At 40.9% G+C, this 26,154-nt stretch overlaps 1 protein-coding gene across 5 annotated transcripts in view; it reads right to left on the bottom strand.

Moving 5' to 3' along the window:
* LOC101441506 (transmembrane protein 108) overlaps positions 1-26,154 on the bottom strand; it is a 438,561-nt gene that overhangs the window by 401,036 nt on the left and 11,371 nt on the right. The gene's annotated exons all lie outside the window — the stretch shown is intronic.

Here is a 26,154-nt window from a genome sequence, read left to right as displayed (position 1 = left end):
CATTTAACAATAAGTGAATCTGGATAAAGGGTACAGAGGTATTGTCTGTACTACACTGCAACTTCTCAGAAGTTTGAAATTATTAATTTAAAATTAATAACTAAATCATTAAATTAAATTTAAAAAGTGAATTCCTATGGAACACCATTTTCACACAAAGTACTATGTAATGTAGTAGTAACACAGAGACAAACAAGAATTCCCAAGCCCCTGCCTTCAAGAGAACAGACCTGCATTAATTAGCTGTCTAGTGATGTCATCTCCTCAATATGAGTTCACTCAGGGTAGTAAATGCTGAATTAAAATAAGGAGCACATTCAGGGTTGCTCCAGTAGCTTGGCCCCCTGTAGCCATCTTCAGCTCAGCACACAGTTCATTTCTGAAGCCAAGTGGCTGCTAAGTGAACAAGAATCAAAGAAAGGATTTGCTGCATAGTTCACTGTACTCAGAACAACAAACCATTTTTTCTGTGGGTTGCCTGCCAGGATCTGGACATTGTTTTGTTATAGAGAATGAGTCCTTGTAATGAAAGGTTATAATGAGATTTAAATCATGCTCTCTTCATAATAAACATTCTGCAGGGTTTATCGTCGTTTTTTCTTTATATTCACAGGATTTCCCCATAGGTTTCATCAGAGTTGTAAATCTTCCCTAGAAGGCAATACTTTTTAAACATCCTCAACTGCCAAAGCTCTCTGCCCACAAGCTAAGTAGAGGGCAGGGGCAATGGTAACAGGGTGGGTAGCTACAGCACATATACTGGCACAGACTAGATGCAGTGCCATGTAATTATTTGATTTATATTTTGAATTAATGGAGAAAACCATAAACAAACACATTTGAAAATGTGTTCTAAACTTAAGCTAAGCAAGTGGTAGCATACAAACATTAATAAATTCAGAGAGCTGAAAGCAGGTGAGATACAGTCAAGCTCTGGGTGGGCAGATAAAAGAAATTTCAGGGACAAGAAAGAATTTGTCACAAAAGGTCTGGTGGAATAGATGGGCAGGAAATTCACCTCTGGTGCCAGACTCCTGGCAACACCTTTATAAAGAATGCATCAACCACCCTCCAGATGGGCACATACTAAAAAGTCAGACAACAACAAGTATAATGAGGATATGGAACACAAGAGCTTCTATTACAGTAGTCAGAGCATAAAGGGGTATAACCACTTTGGAAAACAATTTGGCATCATCTAATAAAGCTGAATATGCACAATCCCTATGATACAACAATTTGATAATACTATAAACCTAGAGAAAGTCTCACATATGTGCACCAACAAAAGACATGTACAACGAAGACAAGGTACCAGGAGACATAAATAAAAATACTGACTGGACCATTGTAAGAGAATGGACAAAGAATGCACACTCATATAAGTGAAAATGAGTGAACTATAGGTACAAACCTCAACATATATGAATCTCAAACAATGCTGAACACAAGAAGCAAAGGTCTAGAAAAACATTACATCATGGCTTCATCTTTGCTTAAGGATATGTAAATGGATGGCAAAATTTTAAAACAGCAAGGAATAGCTGCAACATTTAGGGATACTAGTTAAATCCAGTAGGGGAAAGGGAGGGAAATGCAACTGGAATAGGTCATGCTGGGGGCTTCAAAAGAAGTGGTAATATTCTATTTCTTAAGCTAGGCAGATTTTACTACAGGGGTTACTCATTTTATTCTTTATACCTTACATCACACTGTAATTACTCTTCTGTATACGGTAAATTAGTTTTTTCAAGAGTTAAACACTGGTCAAACCACAGAAAGGGAGGTTTGCTTTCACATTAAGAATCTGTGTAATGGAGAAGAGCTCTTTAAAATGGCTGCTACGAAGCCCGAAGCCACACAGGTGCCCACTCTAAAGCAAGACCACCAGCCACCACAGCCTACACTCTTCTTGCCTCATTTCCAGATGTATTTTATTACACTACCTTTTCCTTTCTTCTTTCAGTTCCACTCTTAAATTTTAAGTGGTTATATTTTACATATCTTTGTAAACAACTCTAAATGCTTTCCAGAACAAGATGTGGTATAAAATACATGAGCTATACATTAGAAATAATGTTAATACAGAACAGGATGAAGGAAGTACGTTGTAACCAGGTTCATACAACACTAAAAGGGCTCACACGGGATGGCAAAGGGAATGAACCTGGTGGCTATCCCAGATAACCAGTGGCATTCCAAGCTCCAGAAAGCCCTTGCTTCACAGAGAAGATGACACTAAGCAAATCAATGGGAACCCAGTGAGATATGCTTGGGCTATCAAACATAGGAAAATAATTGGAGTATACGTACATGTGAAGAATTATGATTACAGTAAACACAGACACCACACTAATGAAGCAAAAATGAAAAGCTTTACACAACTATTAGGATTGTTTTGAATCTTCATACTCAACTTAGAGAATATATTTACCCATTACAGAAGAACCTGCAGAACAGTCTATTTCCTTGTTTACAGAACCAAAATTACTATGCATTAATAACCCTACAATTACATTGAAAAATTCAGATGTGTGATCCCACCCACATTAAGCCTTGAAAACAGCTGAACTATGGAGAAATAGGCACATGCTGGTACTGCAATTTTCATTTTCAAATATTTTTATTCCTAGAATGCTATGTATAAATGAATGCCATATGGGCATAATACAATCTCTCATTTTTAACAAGTGGCCTGGTTATGAATAAAACAACTGTTTTTTTCCCCCCATAAAATAAGGTTGAAGAATTATCAATTAAATGTTATCATAGAGGCTCTTGGTTAAGGAATAATGCACCCTGTGTTGAGGGCCTTTTATTTTTTTCTGGAAGAATGAACCTGTTTCTGGAGCATGGAAGAAATTAGAGCTTAAAAAAACATGTTAAAAGTAGGTCAGAGGAGTGGACGTAGCGCAAATGGTTCAGCGCCTACTTTCCCATGTACAAAGTCCCAGGTTTGATCCCTGGCACCTCCTAAAAACAAAACAAACAAATTAAAAAACCAGCTCTCATTGGGGGAGCAGATTTAGCTCCAGGGGTTAAGCATCTGCTTCCCATGTATGAGCTCCTAGGTTCAATCTCCAGGACCTCCTAAAAAAACAAAAACAAAAAAACTAGGTCTAGAAGCGGAATGATTAGGCTTAAGATGCCCAGAGAAAACAAGATGCCACATTCCCCCTTCCTGAGCACTGTGATTTTATGATTTCCTGAGTCAAAACTGTTTCCATTACGAAGCAAAAGATAAAGAAAATGGCAAAATATAACAGCATTTACAGTAAACCCTCTTACCTACCAAGTGGGAAGTACAACATTCTGGCTAATTGAAAATTATATTAGCCAAGAGTCAGGATGTCTGTGTATGCGATTATCTGTATCAGTGTGCATATGCATGTGCATATATGGCTATGCGTCAATTTGTACATATTCTTGCACAGACTCTAGTGTAGAGAATCAGAAAAGAATACGCAGTACTAAAGATAAACTGAACATATCTCAGTTCAATCAATAAACAGTCACCGAATACATGCATATTCAAGGTCATATCATTATGGCTTTGGCATCTAGTTTATCTCAAAGAGTGACATCATGTCCCAAAAGTCACCGTGTAAACGAAGAGGGCCTTGTCCCTGCCTTCTAAAAGTGTACACACTAACAGGGATGTAATGTAACTTTCCTATCTCAGAACTTTCAGGATCTCTATCTCTTAGAGACTACATTATGATCATGATATACACAGATGTGAAGAAGTGTCAACACAAACTTTGGGCTGAAAAAAAAAGAATGCCAGTAAACCTATTTTGTTTAGTATTTACACACTATGTAAGCAAGCTCAAGAACAGATATCTGTGTAAGGAAGGATTTCATCAGCAGCATATTCTCCCCCTTCAATCCATCTCTGAAATCTATACCACATGCTACAATTTCCCATAAGAAAAAAGGGTTTTCTTACCTTTATATTCACATTTGTCACTTTTTGTTTTGAAAATTATTACTTTTTTTCTTTTCTATGTTTTTTTAAAATATTACATTCAAAAAATGAGGTCCCCATATGCCCCCCCACCCCCTTTACCCCACTCCTCCCCCTATAGCAACAATCTCCTCCATCATCATGAGACATTCACTGCAGAAAAATATTACTCTTATCCAAAAAGTTCCCTTCCTCTCAAAGTTGACCTTTAAAATTACAGTGTTAAAACGTCTTAAATGCTTCATAAAATGTCCCTGCTCTGTGATATGCTTGTAAAGGATGCAGATTCTAGAAAGAGTAATTAGAATTAAAATTAGGCCCACTGGGAGGCAGGTATAGCTCAAAGGTTGAGTGCCTGCTTCCCATATATGAGATCCCAGGTTCATTCAGCGGTTGCTTCTAAAAAAAATTAAGTCCATTTACCAATTCTATCTTGAATCTCTTTATTTATATGACTGTTATTAGGGGTCAACAGGCTGTGATGTAGAGAAAAGAGACATTATTGTCTGCCCACAGGGATGCAATAAGGACTTACCAAATAATCTGTTCCTCCAAAATAGATCACTCAAAGCTACATCACACGTTTTGTTTCTTTTGGCTTGTACTACGGAATTCCTTTTAGACTGACCAGAAGATAGAGGTGAATTCTTTTTAGGTTGGCAGAGGTGACCCCTGGGTTCAGACCAGCCCCTTCCCGAAGACAAGGTCTTAACTGAGCGGAGTCGTACAGGTACCCTGCTGACACTCGGCCCATTGACCGGCATACACTGCAGTTTTCATCTGTCCAGATACAAGCAATCCAGATGGGTAAATGGGAAGAAAAACAGCAAGAAATAAAGGAGGACTATGCATCGGGCACAGAGTAATCTTCAGAGATATGACCACCAGTGGGTATACTGTCCATGCTGTGGAGTGTGGGACGTGCTTCACACAGGGGAGGAAAGCAGGAGCGCCTGCTGTGACCCTTACTGCTCTTCACACCTCCCTAGGCAGGTCCCGAACCAGGGTAAGAAGGAGCTCTGAGTGCTTGGACTTAGACAGCCCCCCTCGGCAACCCTTACGTGGGAACCCTATGCACTCTAAGAACACCCTTCAAGCAAGTTTGGTGGGAGACGCAGAGCCCTGGGGGCTCCAACAGCCCCACTCTCCTCCCACCCCACTCCACCCACTCTCAGCCTTGGAAACATCAGGACTAGTTTCATCGCACCCTTTCTCCCACTGTGAGAAGAGCTGGACTCCCAGATCATCTCTCATTCCCCCAAATTTTCACTGCCATGTGACCCCTTCCGTTCCCTTTCCTGAGCCTGTCTCCCACCCCCCCAAGCAGCTGAAACTCTTCCCTTGTGCTCTCTGAAACTCCCAAGGCCCCTCCACCCGTGGCCTCTTCACTGAAGGCGCTATCTTCCTCCTGCTCTAACTGGAATCCAGCCCTCCCCGAAGGACACTGCTCTCCCTGCAGCTCTCCAGTGGCGACTCCTTTTCCCCCACACTCCCTGAACTTCGGACTTAGAGGTGCGGTAGGTGTCCTTACTGCTTCTTTTGCCACATCCAGACCATTCTCTATTTTCCTCTTCTGTAAAAACCCTCTGCTTCGAACCCCACAAAATCAGACCCCACTTCTCCTCATTCTGGGAAGATCTGGGACCCCAGCTCCCTTTCCATCTCGGTCAATACTGTGATATTCTAGGTGATTTCAATATCCGCACAGAAGATCTCCCCAATACTCTGCCTCTCAGTCCTTGTCCTCTGCCCTAAATCCAAGGACACACACCAACTCTTAGACGGAATTCTCCCATGTTACTGTCCAACCACCATCACGTTCTTTTCTAGTCCCTCCCTCTGTTCCCTCAACTCCAGCAAACCTCTGATCCCACTGAGATCTGCAGCCCATTAATCTTACTACTTTTCATTGTCCCTCACCCTTCTGTCCAGCCTTGCCTTTTTCTAAAAAAGATTATTTCTCTCCCCCCTCCCCATTGTCTGCTGTGTCCATTTGCTATTCTTCTGTGTCCACTTGCATTCTTGTCATGTTGCACTGGGAAACTGTGTCACTTTTTTGTTGCATCATCTTGCTGCGTCAGCTCTCTGTGTGTGCGGTGCCACTCCTGAGTAGGCTGTGCTTTTTTCTGCACGGGGCAGCTCTCCCTGCTGGGCGCGCTCCTTGCACGTGGGGCACCCCTAAGCGGGGGCGCCCCTGCGTGGCACGGCACTCCTTGTGTGCAGTAGCACTATGCATGGGCCGGCTCATCACACGGGTCAGGAGCCCTGGGTTTGAACCCTGGACCCTCCATACGGTAGGCAGATGCTCTATCAGTTGAGCCACGTCCACTTCCCCAGCCTTGCCACTTGAGCCAACTTAAATTCCAAGGTCAGTGGTCATAACCGCTCCTTGCCACAGACCCTAAACTCTCTCCGCTCTCTCCCCTGGATCTGCTCACAGGGCAGAAACACAACACAGTTAACCACAACACTACACTTACTCACATCTAGACCCAGAGGAAGGAAAAACACACAACTCTGTTGAGTGGTCTCACTCTAAATTCAGGATCCAGAACCTCAGGTGGGCCCAAGTGGGCCCTTCCCATTCCCACACAATCAGCAAACTCCTCAAAAGTGCTGTCTCCCAATTTTCTCCTCCCATTCGCTCTTGAATCCACAAAGGCTTAATAAACCTTTTTAGAAATGAAAGGACATTAAATAATCTCACCAGACACTGGACTAAAACAAATTTAATTCTGTGAAAATAAATTTATGAGATCAACTTCAAGTTTCTAAGGAGGTCTGTATGTCCCGAGTTAGAATATATGTGCAAACATTCCCCTTAGCACAAATTCTAATGATAAAACTAAAAGAAGAAAATGGACAGCAGAGTACACTAAAGATTTTAAGTTCACTAACTTCCTTTCAAGAAACCTACTCCAATTCTTTAGATGATGGGCTTATACCCTATAGTCCCATAAAAATGACCATTAGCTGCAGACAGATATTTTTATTTTCTCAGCCCAGAGAAAATTAAGACAATTCTAAACACTGGAGGTTAAGTGGAGAATCAATGAAATTATCGAAAACTCTAAAAAGCTTTCCCAGGTATTGTTTATGCATCAGGTTAACAGGTTATGATTTCCCAATGTCAAACAGTAATTAGTATGATGCTGCTAGAGGAAAACAACCACCAGAAAAAGAAAAACTGGACTAAGGAATGACTAAGCACTAATTTTATTTGTGATTTTTTCTACTACAAATCATTCTTACTTTCTTTCCAGAACTGCCATACAAGATCACTATTTTAGACTCAAGTGGCCATGCTATCCCATTTAAATGGCCAGTTTTTAGGATACCTAATGTATTGCCATGAATGAAATTGCCAGTTCTAAAAATATATCCCAAAACTGGTAGCAACACTCAGTTAAATGGTACCAGAGGTCCATAAACTGTGCCAAATCCCTCCTTCAAGGTAAAGCATTTACTGATATTCCTTTCATATCTGGGTGAAAACTCAAGGTAAGCATGAAATTTGAATATATACGCCATCATAAAACCTTCCCAAGAGAGATACTAATATATTCCACACTACAGAACTGTACAACCACTTGATAACATATTGTTTTAGAATCATTCTGGACTTTAAGGTCTTAGAAAACAAGAGCAGTCCTCCGTGTTCCTATCATTTACTGTCACAGATGCTCCCTAAAAACGATGTCTAGTCTTTTCCACCCATTTAATGTACTCTCTTATTTTGATAATGCCACAAACACTGTCAGTAGGGACAAGCATGTTTTAGATACTAAGAATGAGATATGTTCTTTCTATAAATATTCAAGCCACCCAGCAAAATATAATCACCTGGAAAAGAACAGTGTTAAGATTTTATTGAATAGTCCTGTGTATTCACATACATACACACATTTACACACAATTTTATATAAATGGGTTCATATTATTCATGCTTTTCTGTGATTTGCATTGCTTTAACTTAGTAATATGCCATGGATATCTTTCCATAAAAAGTCACTGTGTTGAAGGCAATCTTATTCAACTTCAGCAGAGGGTGGCTTCAGTAGAGGACAATTTTAATAATCAGGTGGATAAGATGACCCATTCTGTGGATACCCAGTTGGTTTCTTTCCCCATTTGCTCCTGTCATTGCCCAATGGGCTCATGAAGTGGCCGTGGTGGAAGGGTCGGAGGTTATGCATGGGCTCAGCAACATAGCCTTCCACTCGCCAAGGCCAGCCTGGCTACAGTCACTGCTGAGTGCCCAATCTGCCAGCAGCAGAGACCCACACTCAGCCCCCAATATGGCACCATTTCCCTGAGGTGATCAGCGTGCTAACTGGTGGCAGGTTGATTACACTGGACCACTTCCATCACGGAAGGGGCAGCGATGTGTCCCAACTGCAACAAACACATATTCCAGATATGGGTTTGCCTTCACTGAACCCAATGCTTCTGCCAAAATTACCATCCATGGACTTATAAAATGCCTTGTCCACCATCACGATATTACACACGGCATTGCTTCTGATCAAGGAACACACTTCATAGAAAATGAAGTGTAGAAATGGGCACGTGCTCATGGAATTCACAGTCTTGTCTTGTCCCCCATCATCCTGAAGCAGCTGCATTGACTGAATGGTGGAATGGCCTTTGAAGACTCCATTTCAGCACCAAGTAAGTGGCAATACCTTGCAGGGCTAAGGCAGTGTTCTCCAGGAGGCTGTGTATGTGCTAATGCTCTAATCAGCATCCACTCTATGGTGGTTCTCCCACAGCCAGGATTCATGGGTCCAAGAATCAAGGGGTGGAAATGAAATGGCACCACTCACTATCACCCCTAGTGATCAACGAGAAAAAACTGTGCTTCCTGTCCCTGTGACCTTAAGTTCTGCTGGCTTACTGGTCTTAGTTCCAAAAGGAGGAGTGCTTCCACCAGGAGACACAATAATGATTCCACTGAACTAGAAGTTAAGACTGCCACTTGGCCACGTCGGGCTCCTGGAGCTTCTATTTTTTTCTTTTTTAAGTTTTCTTTAGATTTTCTTTTCATTTATTGAAATATATCACTCATACATAAAAATACATAAACAATAAATGTATAATTATGAACTTACAAAACAAACATGTATAACATCAAACAAAAAATATATTAACATCTCACCCTACCACAAACAACTTGCTTTGTTTTTATTTATTTTTTTGTCTTTATTTTTTTAATGTTACATTCAAAAAATATGAGGTCCACATATACCCCCCACCCCCCTCATAACAACAACCTCCTCCATCATCATGAGATATTCATTGCATTTGGTGACTACATCTCTGAGCACTGCTGCACCTCATGGTCAATGGTCCACATCATAGCCCACACTCTCCCACAGTCCACCCAGTGGGCCATGGGAGGACATACAATGTCCAGTAACTGTCCCTGCAGCACCACCCAGGACAACTCCAAGTTCTGAAAACGGCCCCACATTACATCTCTTCCTCCCACTCCCTACCCCCAGCAGCCACCATGGCCACTTTCTCCACACCAATGCCACATTTTCTTTGATAACTAATCACCATAGTTCATGAATAGAATATCAGTAAGTCCACTCTAATCCATACTCTATTCCTCCATCCTGTGGACCTTAGAATGGTTGTGTCCACTCCACATCTATATTAAGAGGGGTCTTAGATTCCACATGGAGCTTCTAAATCAATAGGCAAAAAAGGAAGTTACTGTACTGGCTGGGGTGATTGATCCTGACTATCAAGGGAAAATAGAACTGTTACTACACAATGGAATACAGGAGATCCCCTAGGGTGTCTTTTAGTATTACCATGTCCTGTAATTAAAGTTAATGGAAAATTGCAACAACCCAAACCAAGCAATGGCCCAGAATCTTCAGGAATGAAAGTCAGGGTCACTCTACCAGACAAAGAACCTTGGACAGCTGAGGTGCTTGCTGAGGGTAAAGGGAATTTTGAACGGATAGTGGAAGAAGGTAGTTATAAATACAAGCTACAACCACATGACCAATTACAGAAACAAATACTGGAATGGTTATTTATATTTCTTGTTTTGTTACGAGTATGTTTGTATATATACACAAGGCAAATATTTTTTCTTCCCTGTCTTATCCCCTTATTATATAACATAAATTGTATTAGCTTCATGTCACAGTATTTAACTTACATGATATCAAGGTTAAGAGTGAATATTACCCAAGGATTTGCACCCTATCCTGGGGAGAGTTAGTGTGTTTCTGGCTGTATGTAGCCCAGTTGAGTACTGTTAAGTGAACATAGGAATGATAGTGTTTTTGCATAGATATTAAGTATGGTTTGAAGAGATATGCACGGCTGCCAAGTTGACAAGGGGTGGACTGTGATGGTTAAGTGTCAACTTGGCCAAGTTATGTTGCACAGATGTTTGGTCAAGAAAGCACTGGTCTGTTATTCTGAGAGTATTTCATGGACTTAAATCATAAGTTAATTGCATCTATGGCTGATTACAACCAAAATCAACTGAGAAAATTGCCTTCAACAGTGAAAGAAGTCTCATCCAATCACTTGAAGGTTTTTTTTAAAAGTGCTGATTTCAGCAGTCAGAAGAGAGAATGTCCATCTCTACTTTAGCCAGCCGCTTCTCCTGGGAAATTCACTGGAAACCTCCACAGGCGTTCCCAGCTTGTGGCCTGCCCTGTGGTGTTTGCTGCCCATTCCCACAGTCACTGAGACAATTTTTATTAAAATATCGTAGTATTTATATATGTGTGTTTATGCACACACACATATATACATACACACATATCTCGTCAGTTGTTTCCCTAGAGAACGTGAACATGTACTGTATCATTTTTAATGGCTAAATAAATTTCACAGTACACATGTACATAATTAATAGCAAGTCTATCACCAATGTATCTTCAGGTTATCTCTAATTTTCATGTACTAAACACAAAGCTGCAAAGATTATTTTTGTGCATGCATCTTTTCACAGCTGTGCAAGTACCTTCTCAGAATAAGTTCCAGAAGTTGAATTGCTGTGCCAAAGGGTATTATACTTTTTACATTTTAAATATACTGCCAAACTGCCCTCCAGAAAGGCTGAAAAGCATAGACCCAACTAACCACAGTAGACAGGAGGTCCCCACTGTTGCCTACACCATTATGTCAAACTTTATAATCACTGACAACATACTTCTACTAGCATGCTGGGGCTATTAGCATACAAACATGCGCTCAATATTTTTCAGTTAGCTACATCTTTCAATCTTGTTTATAGTGTTTTTTGTCATATATAACCTTTAGTTACTATATTGTAAAACTTAACAATTTTTCTTTAATATTTCTGATTTTCATAAGTACAAAGACTCCATCACTCCATAATTTTGTAAATCCTCAATATTTTCTGCTAGTATTATTATTCTTAACCTTTCAATGATCAGAAATCCCTTTGAGAATCTGATGAAACCAGAACCATCCAGAAAAATGTCAAAAATATAAAAACTGTGCAATTTCAGATAGCTCAAGGACTCATTAACCACTGGTGTGACCCTGAACAAATCACATTTTCTATACGTGTTTTTCTGAAAAATAATGTACAATGATAAAATATTTCTCCATCACTGTGTGTACAAGTCTGATGCAGAATCCCCACTGTAACTATAGGTTAAGCTGGCTTCCTTCTAACATCTTCCCTCTTGCGACCCCCCATCCCCACTGCCTCACTCCTCTACCCATGCATATTACATGAGTAATTTGTAAATAAACATGTAAAGAGGAATTCTCTTCAGTTTTTGCCACTTTGCATTGCTGGCTCAGCCCACATATGTAAAGAGATTTGAAGAGTTAGGAAAGAATGGCAAAAGTATCTCTCTCTATTCTCTATACTAGGACTCACCTTACAGAGTCTCTTACATTTATTCCGTAATTTTAAAAAAATATTTAAGTTCTTTTTTGGTCACCACTGATCTTTTGGCTACTCTCAATTTCTATAAATCCTGGGTCTTTAATTTTTACCACTCTGTAGGACAAGATTTAAAATAAAATCCTGAAAGGTTAGGGGCAATTGAAAAACAAATTTAAAACATATGAAGAAATAAAACTATCACAAGCCAATAACTAACTGCTCTAGAAGCAGGTAAAATACTAAAACATTGGATACTGCTTCATAAGCAGTCTTAAGGAAAAAATATAAAGAGCTTTTCTCATTATCAAAATATTAGTAGTATGTGTTTCATGGAATGGTTAAGCAGAGTGACCCAATGAGATTCAAGGACATCAAAGTATTTTATTGATGGATTCCCTCAAAACTCAGAGGAGTGAACCCAGGGCAGGGTAGAAATCTGGGTTTCAGGACAAGCTCTGATATGCAAGAACTACTGGCTAGCCTTGGGCAAATCACTTCCTTCTCGGGGTTGAAAGTCCCCAGTTTAAACTTTGTATCCTCACAAAAGCCTTCTTACATGCTAAGGCAATTCTCCATCACAGGTTTCTGCAGCTCTCAGTACTTTTAAAGCTCTCATCAGACTTTTATTTACTTACGCAATGTCTATCCTCTCCATTTGATGAAAAGCACCATATCTATGTTTACCTCACATCTACTGCTTCTTGCACCGTGTTGGCACAAAAGGATTTAATGAATGAACGAAGAAATAACTGAATCAATAAACTGATGGATATACCCAAAAGGCATATAAATGTGTTCAAGTGTTCATGGGGCATTGTCACAGTGGGTAGAGATTCACACTATAACCGAAAGAATATCAAATTCCTCTCTGGGGAAGCGCTGCCACATTCTTTAAGGGGAGAGCAAGAATCCCGAGTACAGAGAGAAGGACTATTGATGGGTCTTTGATATTGATGACTGTACTTATGAACCTTTACTTTTGAAATTGAAACTTAACCTAGTGCCTAAGAGTTACCTCCCTAGAGCCTCCTTGTTGCTCAAATGTGGCCTTTCCCTAAGCCAAACTCAGCATATAAATGCACTACCTAGTGTACGGCATGACTCCTGGGGATGAGCCTCCCTGTCATAGAGGGATTACTAACACACACCAGCTAGCAATGCAACTGGAAAAAGAAGGAAAGGGTAAAGACAAATGAGTTTATATGGCTAAGAGACTTCAAAGTGCGCCGGGAGGTCATTCCAGAGGTTATGCTTATGCATGTCTTAGCAAGATCTCATTGTCTGCAAAGTAAATATTACCTCAAATAGTGGAGACATCCAGACACAACTGGCAGGACAGACAGCTCAGGAGTTTGGTGTCCTGCCAGTGGGCCTACTTGGGAACTTATGCTCCCCAGCGTGAGAGTTGGACTCAGCTGTGGTTTCCCTACACAAGTCTCTTTTACCCCTTTTATATAAACCTATAGTTAATGCTAGAGTTGATAAGTTTATGTCCAAGAGACTTAAACCTTTGAGCTCTCCATGTTCCAGCTGGGCCCTAAATCTCAACAGCGTTGCAACACCAACTCTATAATTCATTCGACTCAAGTGTTCACGGGGCATTATCACTAACAAGGAGACTTGGAACTGACCATCCCAAGAACAGAGCAAGTCTGCAACTGCAAGCTGGACAGTCCTATCCACCTGCCCCATGGGATCTAAGCCCCCTCTCAAGTAGAGGTGGATTTGAGATCACCAGCCCAGAATCCTCAGGATTGGGGAAGGAACGATGGACTAGAGTTGACTTACTGGTATTCTAGTATAGACTTACTGTGATTCTAGCAATGGAAGAATATCATCGATGTGGAGGCAGTGGCCACTGGAGGTTCTGAGAGGAAGAAGAAAAACAGGTGTAATATGGGGGCATTTTCAGGACTTGGGAATTGTCCTGAATGACACTGCAATGACAGATACAAGGCATTTTATATCTGGTCATAACTTACAAAATTGTGCAGGAGAGTGTGTAAATTCACAATGTAAACTATAATCCACGCTTAGTAGCAGTGCTCCAAAATGTGCTCACCAATTGTAACAAATGTACCACACTAATGAAGGATGTTGTTAATGTGAGAAAAGGTGGAAGGGGTTGGGAGTGGGGCATATGGGAATCCTGTATATATATATATATATTTTTTTTTTAAATCAGATAATGTTTTACTATCTGGAATATATAAAAAAATCTTACAACTTGACAACATAAAGACAAACAATACAATTTTTAAAATGGGCAACACATGAAAAGATTTTTCTTCAAAGAAGAGACGTAAATGGGCAATAAGCCCATGAAAAGATGCACAAAATCACTGTCATAAGGGAAACAAATTAAAAGTAAAATGAGCTATCATTTTATGCCAAGGGGAATGTCTGCTATTGAAAAAACAAAATCACAAGTGTTTGATATGATGTAGAGCAATGGGAATGCTTGCTCATTGTTGATGGAATGTAAAATGGTGCTGGTGATGTTGCTGTGTAAAACTGGCGGCTCCTCAGATTTAGCAGCAGAATTACCATATCACCTGGTATTTCCACTTCTAGGTATCTACACGAAAGCCCTGAAACCAGGGACTCGAACAAATATTTGGACGAGAATATTCATAGTGGCATTAGTCACAATTGCCAAAAAATGGAAGCAACCCAAGGGTCCATCATCAGATGCATGGATAAACAAAATGTGATATAAACACACGTTCAATGCAAAAAAGAAATAAAGTTCTGATACATGCTATAGCAGGCAGTAACTTGAAGACATCATATTGCATAAAAAAAAAAAAAACAGGCCCAAAAGGACGAATATTTCATGATCTGATATGAAATAATTAGAATATGAAAATTTATAGAGTCAGAAACTAGAACATAGGTTATAAGGGCCCAGCCCAGGGTAGAGAATGAGGAGTTAATGCTTAAGTGGTACAAAGTTTCTGTTTCCAGTGGTAGTAAATTGGAATTCCCTATATTTTTTATGTAATATGTATGTAATCTAAGTATCTCTATAAAAAAATTTTAAAAATAAATTATTTAATAAATAAAAAGATTGATGGATAAAATATATATTATTATATGGCAAACCAGATGACCTCCACAGTGTGCTTAGATGTCAATGAATTATGGGCATTTCTTCTTGAATTCTATAAATGTCTAATTAGGTTAAAACATTTGTAGATCACCTACTTTGAACAGACCTTATGCTCAGCCTACAGGGAGAAAAAGGGTAGCCGAGAATATATACAATTAGTCTTGTTCCTGCCCCTCAAAGAAATGGGTCTGGCTAGAAAAGGGGGGGAAAATGCATTAAACAACTAGGACAAAGGAATAGGAAAACTTTAATGAAAACGGTGACTTCATCAGTATAAAGGAGAACCCAGCTAACTGAACAATCTCAGTAAAAGTAAGAGGGCTGTCTCCATTGTCTGAATGACAGTACAGAGGGCAGTAAACTGACTCTTCTGTAGCCATACAGTCAATTTAAATGAGACCTGAGGGAGAAAAACCCACCTGCTCACTTTGAAGGGGAAAGAAAGCCCCTTAAGTCAAAAGTAGGACTCATGTTCTTGAGACTCTTCACAGGGCTCCAAGGAAGGAAAGGTAAGATTCAGCTCAGCAGATAAATTCAGATATGGCCATACGACTGCTAAAGCATGCTTTACAGCATGCAGAGATTGGGCCATTCCAGAAAAATAAGTGTCACTCCAGGGAGAGGCAGGCAAACTGAATGAAAATATAATAACAGGAGGTAAGTAAAGGGAAAGGGAATGAGTAAGAGAGACTGTGAACACAATGAAACCCCCACAGTCTGAGCTAATGCCATGTGCCACCCACAGCTCAGGGGATGCAAAGAATGCCAGAGAAGGACATGGCATGGTCCACGCTGGTAGAGGCCTCATTGTCTTTGTCTCATCTGTGGAGACAAAATACTTAATTGAGAAAAAAATTCCAGTAAGTAACAAAGCCCCATGTTCCCAATCAAAATGTGGCCCCAAACTATAATATCCAAAGAGGCAAAGCTAGGTAAACAGGGAGGCTTAGAGCAGACCTGTGAAACGGGACTTTGTTCTTGGCACCTCTTGGCCTTTTTTATCCCCTCAGGCTTCAGAAGCATCCCTTCCCATCCCTTCCACCCTGGGAAAGGGACCTGTAGGCCCCAGAGAAGAGCCAAAGCATTCAGCATTCTACCCTTATAGCCAAACAGGAAAAAGGAAGGGAATCCCAGGCAGAAACAATGTGGCAGAGAGAGCTCCTGGTAAGAAGTGATTTTGAGGGCAGAGCTCAAGCTCCAGAGCGTGAGCTCTAGCCCTACATGTGAAAGAAGAGCAAAATGCAATTCCTTTTTCTTTCCTCAAGAGTAAGCCCTCAGAGGTGCTGTCAGCTCTTCCTAGGTAAGACCCTGTTCCCACCAGCTCTTCGACCTAAATTGTGAGAGAACAGGAGAGCTTGCAGGAGCGGAGGAACATTCTGATTAGCCCATAAGGGAGGAAACAGAGGGACATATTTAAACATGAAGGTGGTGAAGACTATCTGATCTCACACAAATCAGCAGAGCAGGCTTGTATTTGAGCTTCTCTGCATTTCTCCTTCCATTTATTTTTCTTATTATTTATTATTTCTTATTTTTTAAATAATTTAAATTCAAAAGTTTAAATTCCAACTCTTCAGAAGGGTTAACAAATATTTTAGTGCAATTCAGACTCAGATTGTTATCATGCCCTCTTTCATCCAACCTAAAACACACAAAAATGCCAGCACAACCACCTGTCAGTGCTCCTGGAGTGAAAAGATCGGGGAGGGAAAGTATATTAGTCAGCCAAAGGGGTGCTGATGCAAAATACCAGAAGTCTGTTGGCTTTTATAAAGGCTATTTATTTGGGGTAAAGGCTTACAGTTATAAGGCCCTAAAGAGTCCAACTCAAGGCTGCTTTCTCACCAAAGTCTCTTGCCACGTTTTTTTTTTTTAAAGATTTATTTTATTTATTCCCCCCCCCCCGAAGTTGTCTGTTCTCTGTGTCCATTTGCTGTGTGTTCTTCTTTGTCCGCTTCTGTTGTTGTCAGCAGCACGGGAATCTGTTTCTTTTTGTTGTGTCATCTTGCTGTGTCAGCTCTCTGTGTGTGCGACGCCATTCTTGGGCAGGCTGTACTTTCTTTTCGCACTGGGCGGCTCTCCTTACGGGGCCACACTTCTTGCACATGGGGCTCCCCTACGCGGGGGACACCCCCGCATGGCAGGGCACTCCTTGCACACAATCAGCGCTGCGCATGGGCCAGCTCCACACAGGTCAAGGAGGTCCGGGATTTGAACCGTGGACCTCCCATGTGGTAGACGAACGCCATAACCACTGGGCCAAGCCCACTTCCCTCTTGCCACATGTTGAAGCAAGATGGTGGGCAGTCTCTTCCTGGCCTCTCCTTCCTTCTTCCTCTTAAGGCTCTGGGGGCCCAGCTGCTGTTCTCAGCTGTAGGCTGGGATAGGGCTCTTTTCTCAGGGCTTCCTCTATCAGTTGCTCAGCTGCAAACTATCAGGTGAATGGCTCAGCCATCCCCTAGGACTTTAGCTGCTTGAGCCATCCCCTTTCTGACACATGGCAGGAAGGAAATGACCAAGTTCTCTCCTCTTCCATGTCCACGAAGCTCTCTCTCTTCCTGTGTCTTCTTCTGAGTGTGTCCATTGATAATGCCCACTAAGGGAGCAGGGACACAACCCTGAGTCAAACCCTACTGACATACAAACATAATCACTTTTTTGGGGATTTATAATCTCAAACTGCCACAGGAAGGGACTCCTGTTGCCAGCCTATAAAATACCTCCACTCAAAGAAATTATACTAGATAATCTTTGTGATTAAGAGCCTAAGAAGCAATCTACCTTAACCCTTCTCTAAAAAAGGGAACTAGGAAGTAAAATATATTTTGATGGATCCTTTCACATCACAATTATTTCCATGCCCTTTCATATATTTCCCTCAAGAGCCTGAGGTAAAAAGAGATGAAATTACCAAGTTTTGAAAACTGGTAAGGGTCCAATTAGCAATATACATGAATAATCAAAGGCAGCAAAAGAATCCAAGCAGTTGTACTCAGTGTCTCTCACCAAGAAACTCATGAGCAAAACAGAGAGACAAAGTTCACTGCATAAGAACCACACATACGTATGTGATAATCAGCCATGCTAACAACTAAAAGGCCAAAAGAGTACACTGGAAAAGCAAAACAGGCATCTATGTTATTCTTATCTTCAGTGGAAAAAAACTTCAAAAGCCATACTCAAACATGAGAAAAAGAGAAAAAAAAGGGGTAAGAGAGTGAAAAGGGGCACAATGAGGTAGGTATTGAGAAACCAAAACATACTGACCTAACATATAGCATAAGTCATGTAAACAAGGAATAGAAAATGATGTCTTTAATAGGCTGAACAAAAGACACACTAACATGCTTTCAGCTTGACAGAGAAGGGTAGGGTTGTCAGGAGAGCACTGTCATGCAGGTTTATTCCTGCTAAGCAGGATGTAATTGAGAATCAATATGGGGCAGAGTCTTCTTAAATAAACTCCAAGGGTTTGGACAAGCTATCCTGTGAATGCTATGTTACATTTTATTATACAACATTTGGAATAAAAAGCCTGCTGGCTGGGCCTTGGAAAACCTTCTTGTAAGGAGGTATTCCTTATGATAAAAGCTATAGTGTTTGATCCTATCCATCTGACTTTACCTGGAAAGAAATAAATGATGAGAAAAGGAATCAGTGCTTGAGGGCATATACACATTGAGCTGAAAAATTACTTTTTTGGCATAATTTTTGAGTGGCTGCAAAATTACTGTCAATTTCTAATATGGGCAGATATGCCAGTGCAGGATGCCATGAATTTAATTTCCGTAACACTGGTGAAGGGAGCTGAAGAAAGGAGAACATATAGTTATGTGCTTACTGATAGGATTAGGGTTGCTGGGATCCAATAAACAAAAAGAGATTCGACAAAAGAAGATGTGAACGTGGCAAGTAGAGGTTGACTAATCAGAAACTGTGCTACAGACCAGCTTTGAAATTCTGATGCTCAATAATTTAATCAGCAACCATGTATGATGAGCCTACAGACAAGTTCTGTGTTAGACAAACAGAAAAGAGTACACAGGTAGAAGAAGACCCCAAATATCATGAGAAATGCTTCTTGATGCTCCCAAGACCCCTGTAAGAGGCAGTTAACATGATTCCCACCTTGCAAATAAGAAAATTGAAACCAAGAGAAATTAAATATTTTGCCCAAAGTCACATTTCTAAATACAGATAGAGACAGGATAGAAATGCAGACCCATCAGGCTTCTAGGCCTAAGATCTATCAATGCTACCAGGTGGTCAATGAAAAGAAAAAATGCTATTCTACGCAGGGAGGAAAGAATGGGGCCAAGGATCAGTTTGGGTAAAGGAGAGGTTTGTACATATGAAGAATAGAAAGAATGTCAGGAGGAGGCTGGAGTGGGACTGCGGACAACTTTTATGCCTAGCTAAGAAGCCCTTTGTCCTACGTCACCTGGGGACCACAGAACTCTGGGAATTGGGGGAAGACAAGAAAAGGAGGCAAAAGACTAAAGGACCTAAAGTGTTAAGAGAAAGGAGGGAAAAGATGCCGGGACATTTGGAGAACCTCACAGGGAGTGGCCTGTGGCAGAAGAAGATTAAAAAATTCAGCATCCTGGGCTCTCAGCCATCTTTCAGAACCTCTTCAGATTTCTTTATGCTCCAGAAAGTGGAGATGTTTTTAACATTGCCACAGATCTTCATCAAGGAGCTGAAAATTAATTCCTGATTCTATGGAACAAATACATTTTGTTTTATTTTTGTAGGAAAAAAGTTTCATACAAGCAAATTTGAGTTTCATTATCTTTAATTTATACTGCGAAATTAGTGCATCTTTAAAATTAAAATTGAAGATTTTAATCTTCTGGCAAGATGTAGTTACTTATATACAAATCTTCCTGTTCAGAAGAAACACAGATATATGGTAAAATTAATCAGGTACAATTCTATATTTTTCCCTTCTTTCCATTTTTGTTTCAATTTAACTTTGGGGATAGGAAGTTAGAAGAAGAGTTAGAAGAGAAACTGGAGAAATTATTCTTCTCTGTTCTTTTTAGCTTGGTAGTCAGTGGCTGAGTAAGAAAGCTGATCCGATCACCCTCTGACAATACACTGCATTTTCTCCTCAATCGCTAGTTGGAGAAGCTCTGCTGAACCCCTTCTCTGCTGACTCCCTTTCAACAAAAGCTGCACACTGCAGTCCTCTAAAGAAATGCTGCCTGAGTCTCGTATATGGTACCACCATGCTCTAGCAGCTCGAGGGGAAGAATTCAGTATTTAGAGCCTCCCATGAACTCACCAAACGACGGGCTGTTTGTGCTGTCACAGTCACTCCACTCACAGCTGCGTGGGTCCAGGTGGAGCCTGGACCGTCATTCTAACCTTGTTCTTACCCTGATACAGAATCATGAATAAGGACGGAGCCTTCTACAATATCAGAATGCACTGCCTTGTACAGTCACACTCAGTCATTTGTCCAAATGAAACTGAAACTCTCCAAACACGGTGGGGGGGGGGGGACAAACAAAATCCACTATAACAAATTTTTAAAATCCTACTTTGTAAGGCAGTAATCTCCCAAATGGCAACATTTATATGGAACTTATTTTTAGAATAATAAGCCAAATTATTTTCCTTTGTCAGAATTGAAGTCTTTACAGAACCAGCTGTTGTACAACACTTGTCAGAGATGTCAAAACGTCTTTCAACATTTAGACAGGTACCTACCTATTATTCCTGTGGGATATACAGGTGGCTGAGAGAACTGCATTTCACAGATGCAAAAAATAAGATAGCCACATGGAAAATACAACTTCCCACTTCTTAGTTGTCGAACCCACTAGCAACTTCCCTACCACTCCGCACGGGGATGCAGTCTCTCTTCTCAAATGACAACTTTTTCATAACTGCTACATGCAGACTTCGTGAATAATCTTCTATTTCTCCATTGTGTGCCTATTCTCGAAATACTGCTGATGTTGATTCAGGAGTTAAGATTCCAGAGTCCCTCTACGAGACAGTTTCCCGGATCCACTAGTCCACCTTACCCCTGCTGCCTTCCAGGAGACTGCCAAGGTCACAGTCCTTCCTGAAGCAAGCAGTCCTGGGCCACAGCTGTTTACAGCAGGAAAGCTGCCTGGTGCGTGAGCTGTCACCAGGAGACAACCTAACAGAGTCCTTCTCTTGACGCTTGAGCCACATAGATCATCACTTAGGTTATGGGGACAAGTTGGGGGAACGAAAGTAGAAAGACATCCAGAGAGAAACCAAAATGGAAATGGGGAGCCGTGTGGAAGGCCGAGAAGGGGAATATGGGCAGACTAAACACTGCTGGTGCAGACACACCCTAAACTACAAATTAGGGAGCAGGCCTCCTGCTCCTGAGTTAGGGCCTGTTTCCACGTGCTCCGTGGTAACTACGGCTCTCTCACCCTCAGAGGCCCCTGGGATCCTGCCCAGACTTGCCACGTGACGAAATTCCATTTTATTTATTTTCTGGAAAATGCATCCTTACTCAAACCTCCCATTTCTGAAAGTAACTTGAGTAAGCTTCTGTTCTGATGACTGTGTTCAGTTTCCAGGCGCTCCATGGCAAGATGTCTGAAAAGTGCTCCCTTTCTCTTTGCTAACTGTAAAATGATTCCAGATCTACCAACAAAACTCAAAATTTAGAGACTACTACACAGAGAGAGGAGACAGCTGGCAAAGTCAATCTCCCTTAGGTTTATCTTTAAATTGCTCACTGCTGCATTCTGCTTGCCAGGCAGATCACATGTAGACCACAACCTACTTTCAAGGACATGCAGAAGGTTCAGCTGCCGTGAATCAAGAATGAAAACACAGCATCTTGTGGAGCCTTGGAATCTCCTCCACTCTCTGTGACACTGACAGGGCTCCCTTAGATTGCTGGGTTGATTTCGAGCCTCTGCAGCCAAGTCTAGGAGTAACAGAATGTGATTCTACTGGTCCCAATAAAATAAAATTAGCAAGCCCTGGCACTGGAAGAAATGGCTGCTTGAAGCCACGTGTCAGAAAACAATGAGCGCCTCTAATCACTCTTCCCTCCAAAACAAGACGACAAACTCATCTGTCTAGCAGCCAGTGATTTTCAATCTCAGGCCTGTGGAAATGTGGGGAGGCATCTTTTGTTGACACAATGATCTGGATACAGTAATATGTGCATTAATGACTGGGATGCCAAACATCCTACAGTAGAAAGGAAAGTTCCATGCAATGATGAAACAGCCTATTAAAATGCCAGAGTAACCCCCTTGAGAAACTCTGGGACCCTCCAACAGCTTGGCAGGTAAGAGGATAAGAAAAGCCAACTGAAGAGAGGCGGGCTCAGCATTACTTCCAATGCTTTACTTCTACCCCATTAGAAGTAAAGCAGTCAAGGCTGTTCAGAGCAACCTCACCACTCCATTCACTTTGTAAACCCTCATCCTCAGCGGTAATCTTGACTGCACACAAAATCTTTCTACTCTCGTCCCCTTTCCCATGCAAGATAATCTCGGGCTCTGTTAGCTTCCAATTACATCTTTTAAAAATTATGTCTATTTACACATTATTTGTTTTAATTACGATAATTTCTCAGCAACTAATATTGATAATATTAATAGATAATATCAACTGAAAATTCTTACATGTTGCAAAAGGCTTAATCATTAAATTTGTGCTGTGATAAGACTGTTGGAAAATTCACTTTAGAGACTAATTCTTCAGGCGATAACTCCTCAGAGGTTAGGCCTGTGAATTAATACCCTCTCTGAAACAGTTTTATGAGCCATGCTGGGGGAAGGGAAGAAACAGAGATGAAAATTCTCCTGCTGCCTCTTCCAGACTCTTTGTAAAGCTCTAGGCAGTATTAAAAAAGACATCCTGCACAAACAAGCTTCACCACGAGGGTCAGGGCACAGAGGGACCAAATGGAAAAAGACAGCTCAGCAGCCTTCGAGAAAAGGGCAAATACTGTAGAAGCAGTACATTCAGTTATGTGAGAGAGACAGACCCATGGCACTTTCTGTACCAGGCAGGTGCCACAGCAAGTTAAAAAGTTCAGTAAGGTATACTCACAGGCAGACTGAAAGTCTCCCCAGGGTAGAGAAGTCCAAAACTCAATTCTGTTTAAGATGAGCTGCAGTCTTACATTAAGGAGAGCAGAGCATCACTACAAGTGTGGGTTTCTAACTTATTTAAGTAAAAAGGGTCCCTACAGGTGAAGGCAGTGCTGTGCAGCAAAACTTTTGGTGATAATGGACATGCTTTGTACCTGCACTGTCCAGTACAGTAGGCACTAGCCACATGGGCTACTGAGCAACTGAGATGTGACCAGTGCAAATGAAGAACTGAAATTTTTATTTTATTTAATGTTAGTTAAATATAAATAGCCACATGTAGCTAGTAGTTATCATATTGGACAAGGCAGGTAAAGGCTTAGATGATGCTTTGGTAAAATGATTCAAGGTTATTCAAAAGAAAATCTTATAATATGTCCTCTGATGTATTCCCCGTAGGGTAAGATTCCCCTACGCACGTCAGTACAGACACAATTTCACCGCATCAGATACCTCTAGCACAGTGTGTCTCAAATTTTAGCATTCATCCAAGTCACCTGGAGAGCTTTTTAAAATGCAGATGCCTGGCCCCACTCCCAGAGATTTTGACTCAGTAGGTATGGGGTGAAGCCTAAGAATGTATATTTCTAACACGTCTGCAGTTGACACTACTGGTCCAGGAATCATTCTAACACTAGAATAGAAAGCTCAACTTTCAACAGCAGCCTTTCTCTACCAATGGAGCTTCTTTGACTTGCCACCCTTCAGCTTCCTGTAAGTGCCTCTTTTTTCAAGGTACACAGAACCTTCAGACAGTCTTACAATTTTGCTTAGCACCAGTACTACAAAGAATGACAGAATATAAATAACACAGCCAACTAAGATGGCTTCTCCACATACGAGATCCAGGATGGAGTGCATCTGTTGTACGTTTTGTGTCTAATAATTGCAGCTTCTTTCACCATTCCAAAACAGAGAACTAGAAGAGTATCCAAAGAATGTACGCATCATATTAAAACATTTTATTTATAACTCAAAGGCATACACTGAAGACAATCCCTTTCCATATGCCAAACACAAAAAAGGAAATAGAAATGTAAAGGTTCTAGAATAAAAACAGATTTCTCCAAATATTTTCCAGTCTTCATCACACTACCTACAACAAAAACTGTTTGGGATTAGCAATCAATTGGAAGGGTATTTTTCTTTTGGAGGTTACTTCTTTATGTCCTTTGTTCTAAGTGTACATGGGTCACCTTAACATTAAGAGATTACTCTGTCAAGTACAATTTCCTTGACTGCTTTTCTGAAGTCTCCCTTCTGCCTCTTTCACTTCTCCTTTTCTTAATTTTTCAAAAGAAAGCCTGCATCCAGAGTCTTTCGTCACAATGTACTAGGACATGACACCAAATAATTCAGATTTCAGTACTGTTCATTGTTTCCCACACCATTCTCCAAGCTCCCACAGCTTCTTAGTTACTGCCAATCACAAAGATTAAGTGTGATCTTTGGATTCCGAAAATTTTAGGAGATGGTATTGTTTCTTGGTATGTATAGAGTTCCCAAATTGTCACACAGTATTATGTGCACTACTTCCTTAGACTACTGAGTTATAAATGTGTATCTATTTGACAGGTAGGGAAACTGAGGCAAAATGAGGTTAATATCATTAAAATACAGTCCCAGAGAAACTCTGAGAATAATTAAATTATTTTATTTCTTCCTGTAGTGGTTCTCAACTGGGGCAATTTTGTCTCCCAGGGGACATTTGGCAATGTCTGGTGACGTTTTTGATTATCACAATTAAGGGGAAGATGCTTTTAGCATCTTGTGGACTGAGGCCAAGAACGTTGTTAAACATTGTATTATGCACAGGACAATCCTCGCAACAAGGAACTGTCTGGCCCAAAAGGTCAGCAGTGTTGAGACTGAGAAACTCTGGTCTACTGGTATCCCTAGCAGTACCGTCTTTGGCCCCAACTCAGTAATTAAAGAATAGTACCCTCTATGCTGTGATCATTTTAAAGTATTTACATGGAAACATGCCAATCAAGCGCTATTTCTGGCATTTCATACTTCTTAGTCATTTGTAAATAAAGAATACAGGGGAGACACAGAGAAAAATGAGCAAAGCTACATAGCAAAGGCTGGCTTCCTTTCCTTTCAAGACAAAACTTTGCAAACTCCAACTCCTTTTGTTAGCAACTGCCAGGCTCTATGCTAGGAGTCTGTATCTGGCTGCTCACCTGAACTCTTCAGTTACTAATGTGCTTTTCAGCTGCCTTTTCCCAGCTTTACTTATCTCCATGCATGTGCATCACTCCAGAGCAGAAATGATGTACATTTATGACACTCTCCAGACATCTACAGCCCCTAATTGTCTATTTTGTTCAGTAAATTGTACTCATTACTGAGCCACGTGAGGCACCTAAGGACATCAGCCTTCCTAGTTGCCCTATGTCTGAGGTAATGGGACATTTTCTGGCATGGACTCCAAAGAATTGAACTGAGCTGCTTCAAACAATATTCCAACCTGTCTTTCAGCTGAACAGATTTCCTTGTACCTCCTCTCCTCTTTTCTAACCATCATTAGCTCTGCTTAGATTTATATTAACTGTAATTTCCTCTTGCAGAAGTCTGGTTTTGTTTTTTTTAATTTATTTTTGTAATATGACATTCAAGAAATATGAGGTCCCCATATACCCTCCACCCCCCTCACCCCAATGGTTTTAATGCAAGTCCCAGAAGCTGGGGAGCTCAGAGACGTGAGGTACTTTCTACCTCTCCTTCCTGGATCTCTACCTGGACCCTGAGAACAGGACAGAAAACAGTTAATTTCTCCTTCTGGCCTCAAACATCTTTAGCACAAATGAAAATTCAAAGCTCTGGTTATAACACCCCCAATGCTAACATCCATTGCAATAGTGACCTAAGTAGATGCGGAGTGAAAAGACATGTGACTGCCAGTGAGAGTGTATAAAATAAAATGAAACTGGCAGAACCACGTGCTTTGCTAATGCTATTACTAACTCTGGAATATTCAAGCTGTTTCCTTCCTGAAAAAAAGTGATTAATGAAGGAAAAGTCAAGGATGGTGAGCCCTGGAGAGGCAGGGTGGGCAAGGGGAATGGGA

Source organism: Dasypus novemcinctus, chromosome 4, assembly GCF_030445035.2.
Source record: "Dasypus novemcinctus isolate mDasNov1 chromosome 4, mDasNov1.1.hap2, whole genome shotgun sequence".
Taxonomy (NCBI): Eukaryota; Metazoa; Chordata; class Mammalia; order Cingulata; family Dasypodidae; genus Dasypus; species Dasypus novemcinctus.
This window is presented reverse-complemented; position numbering and strand designations above follow the sequence as displayed.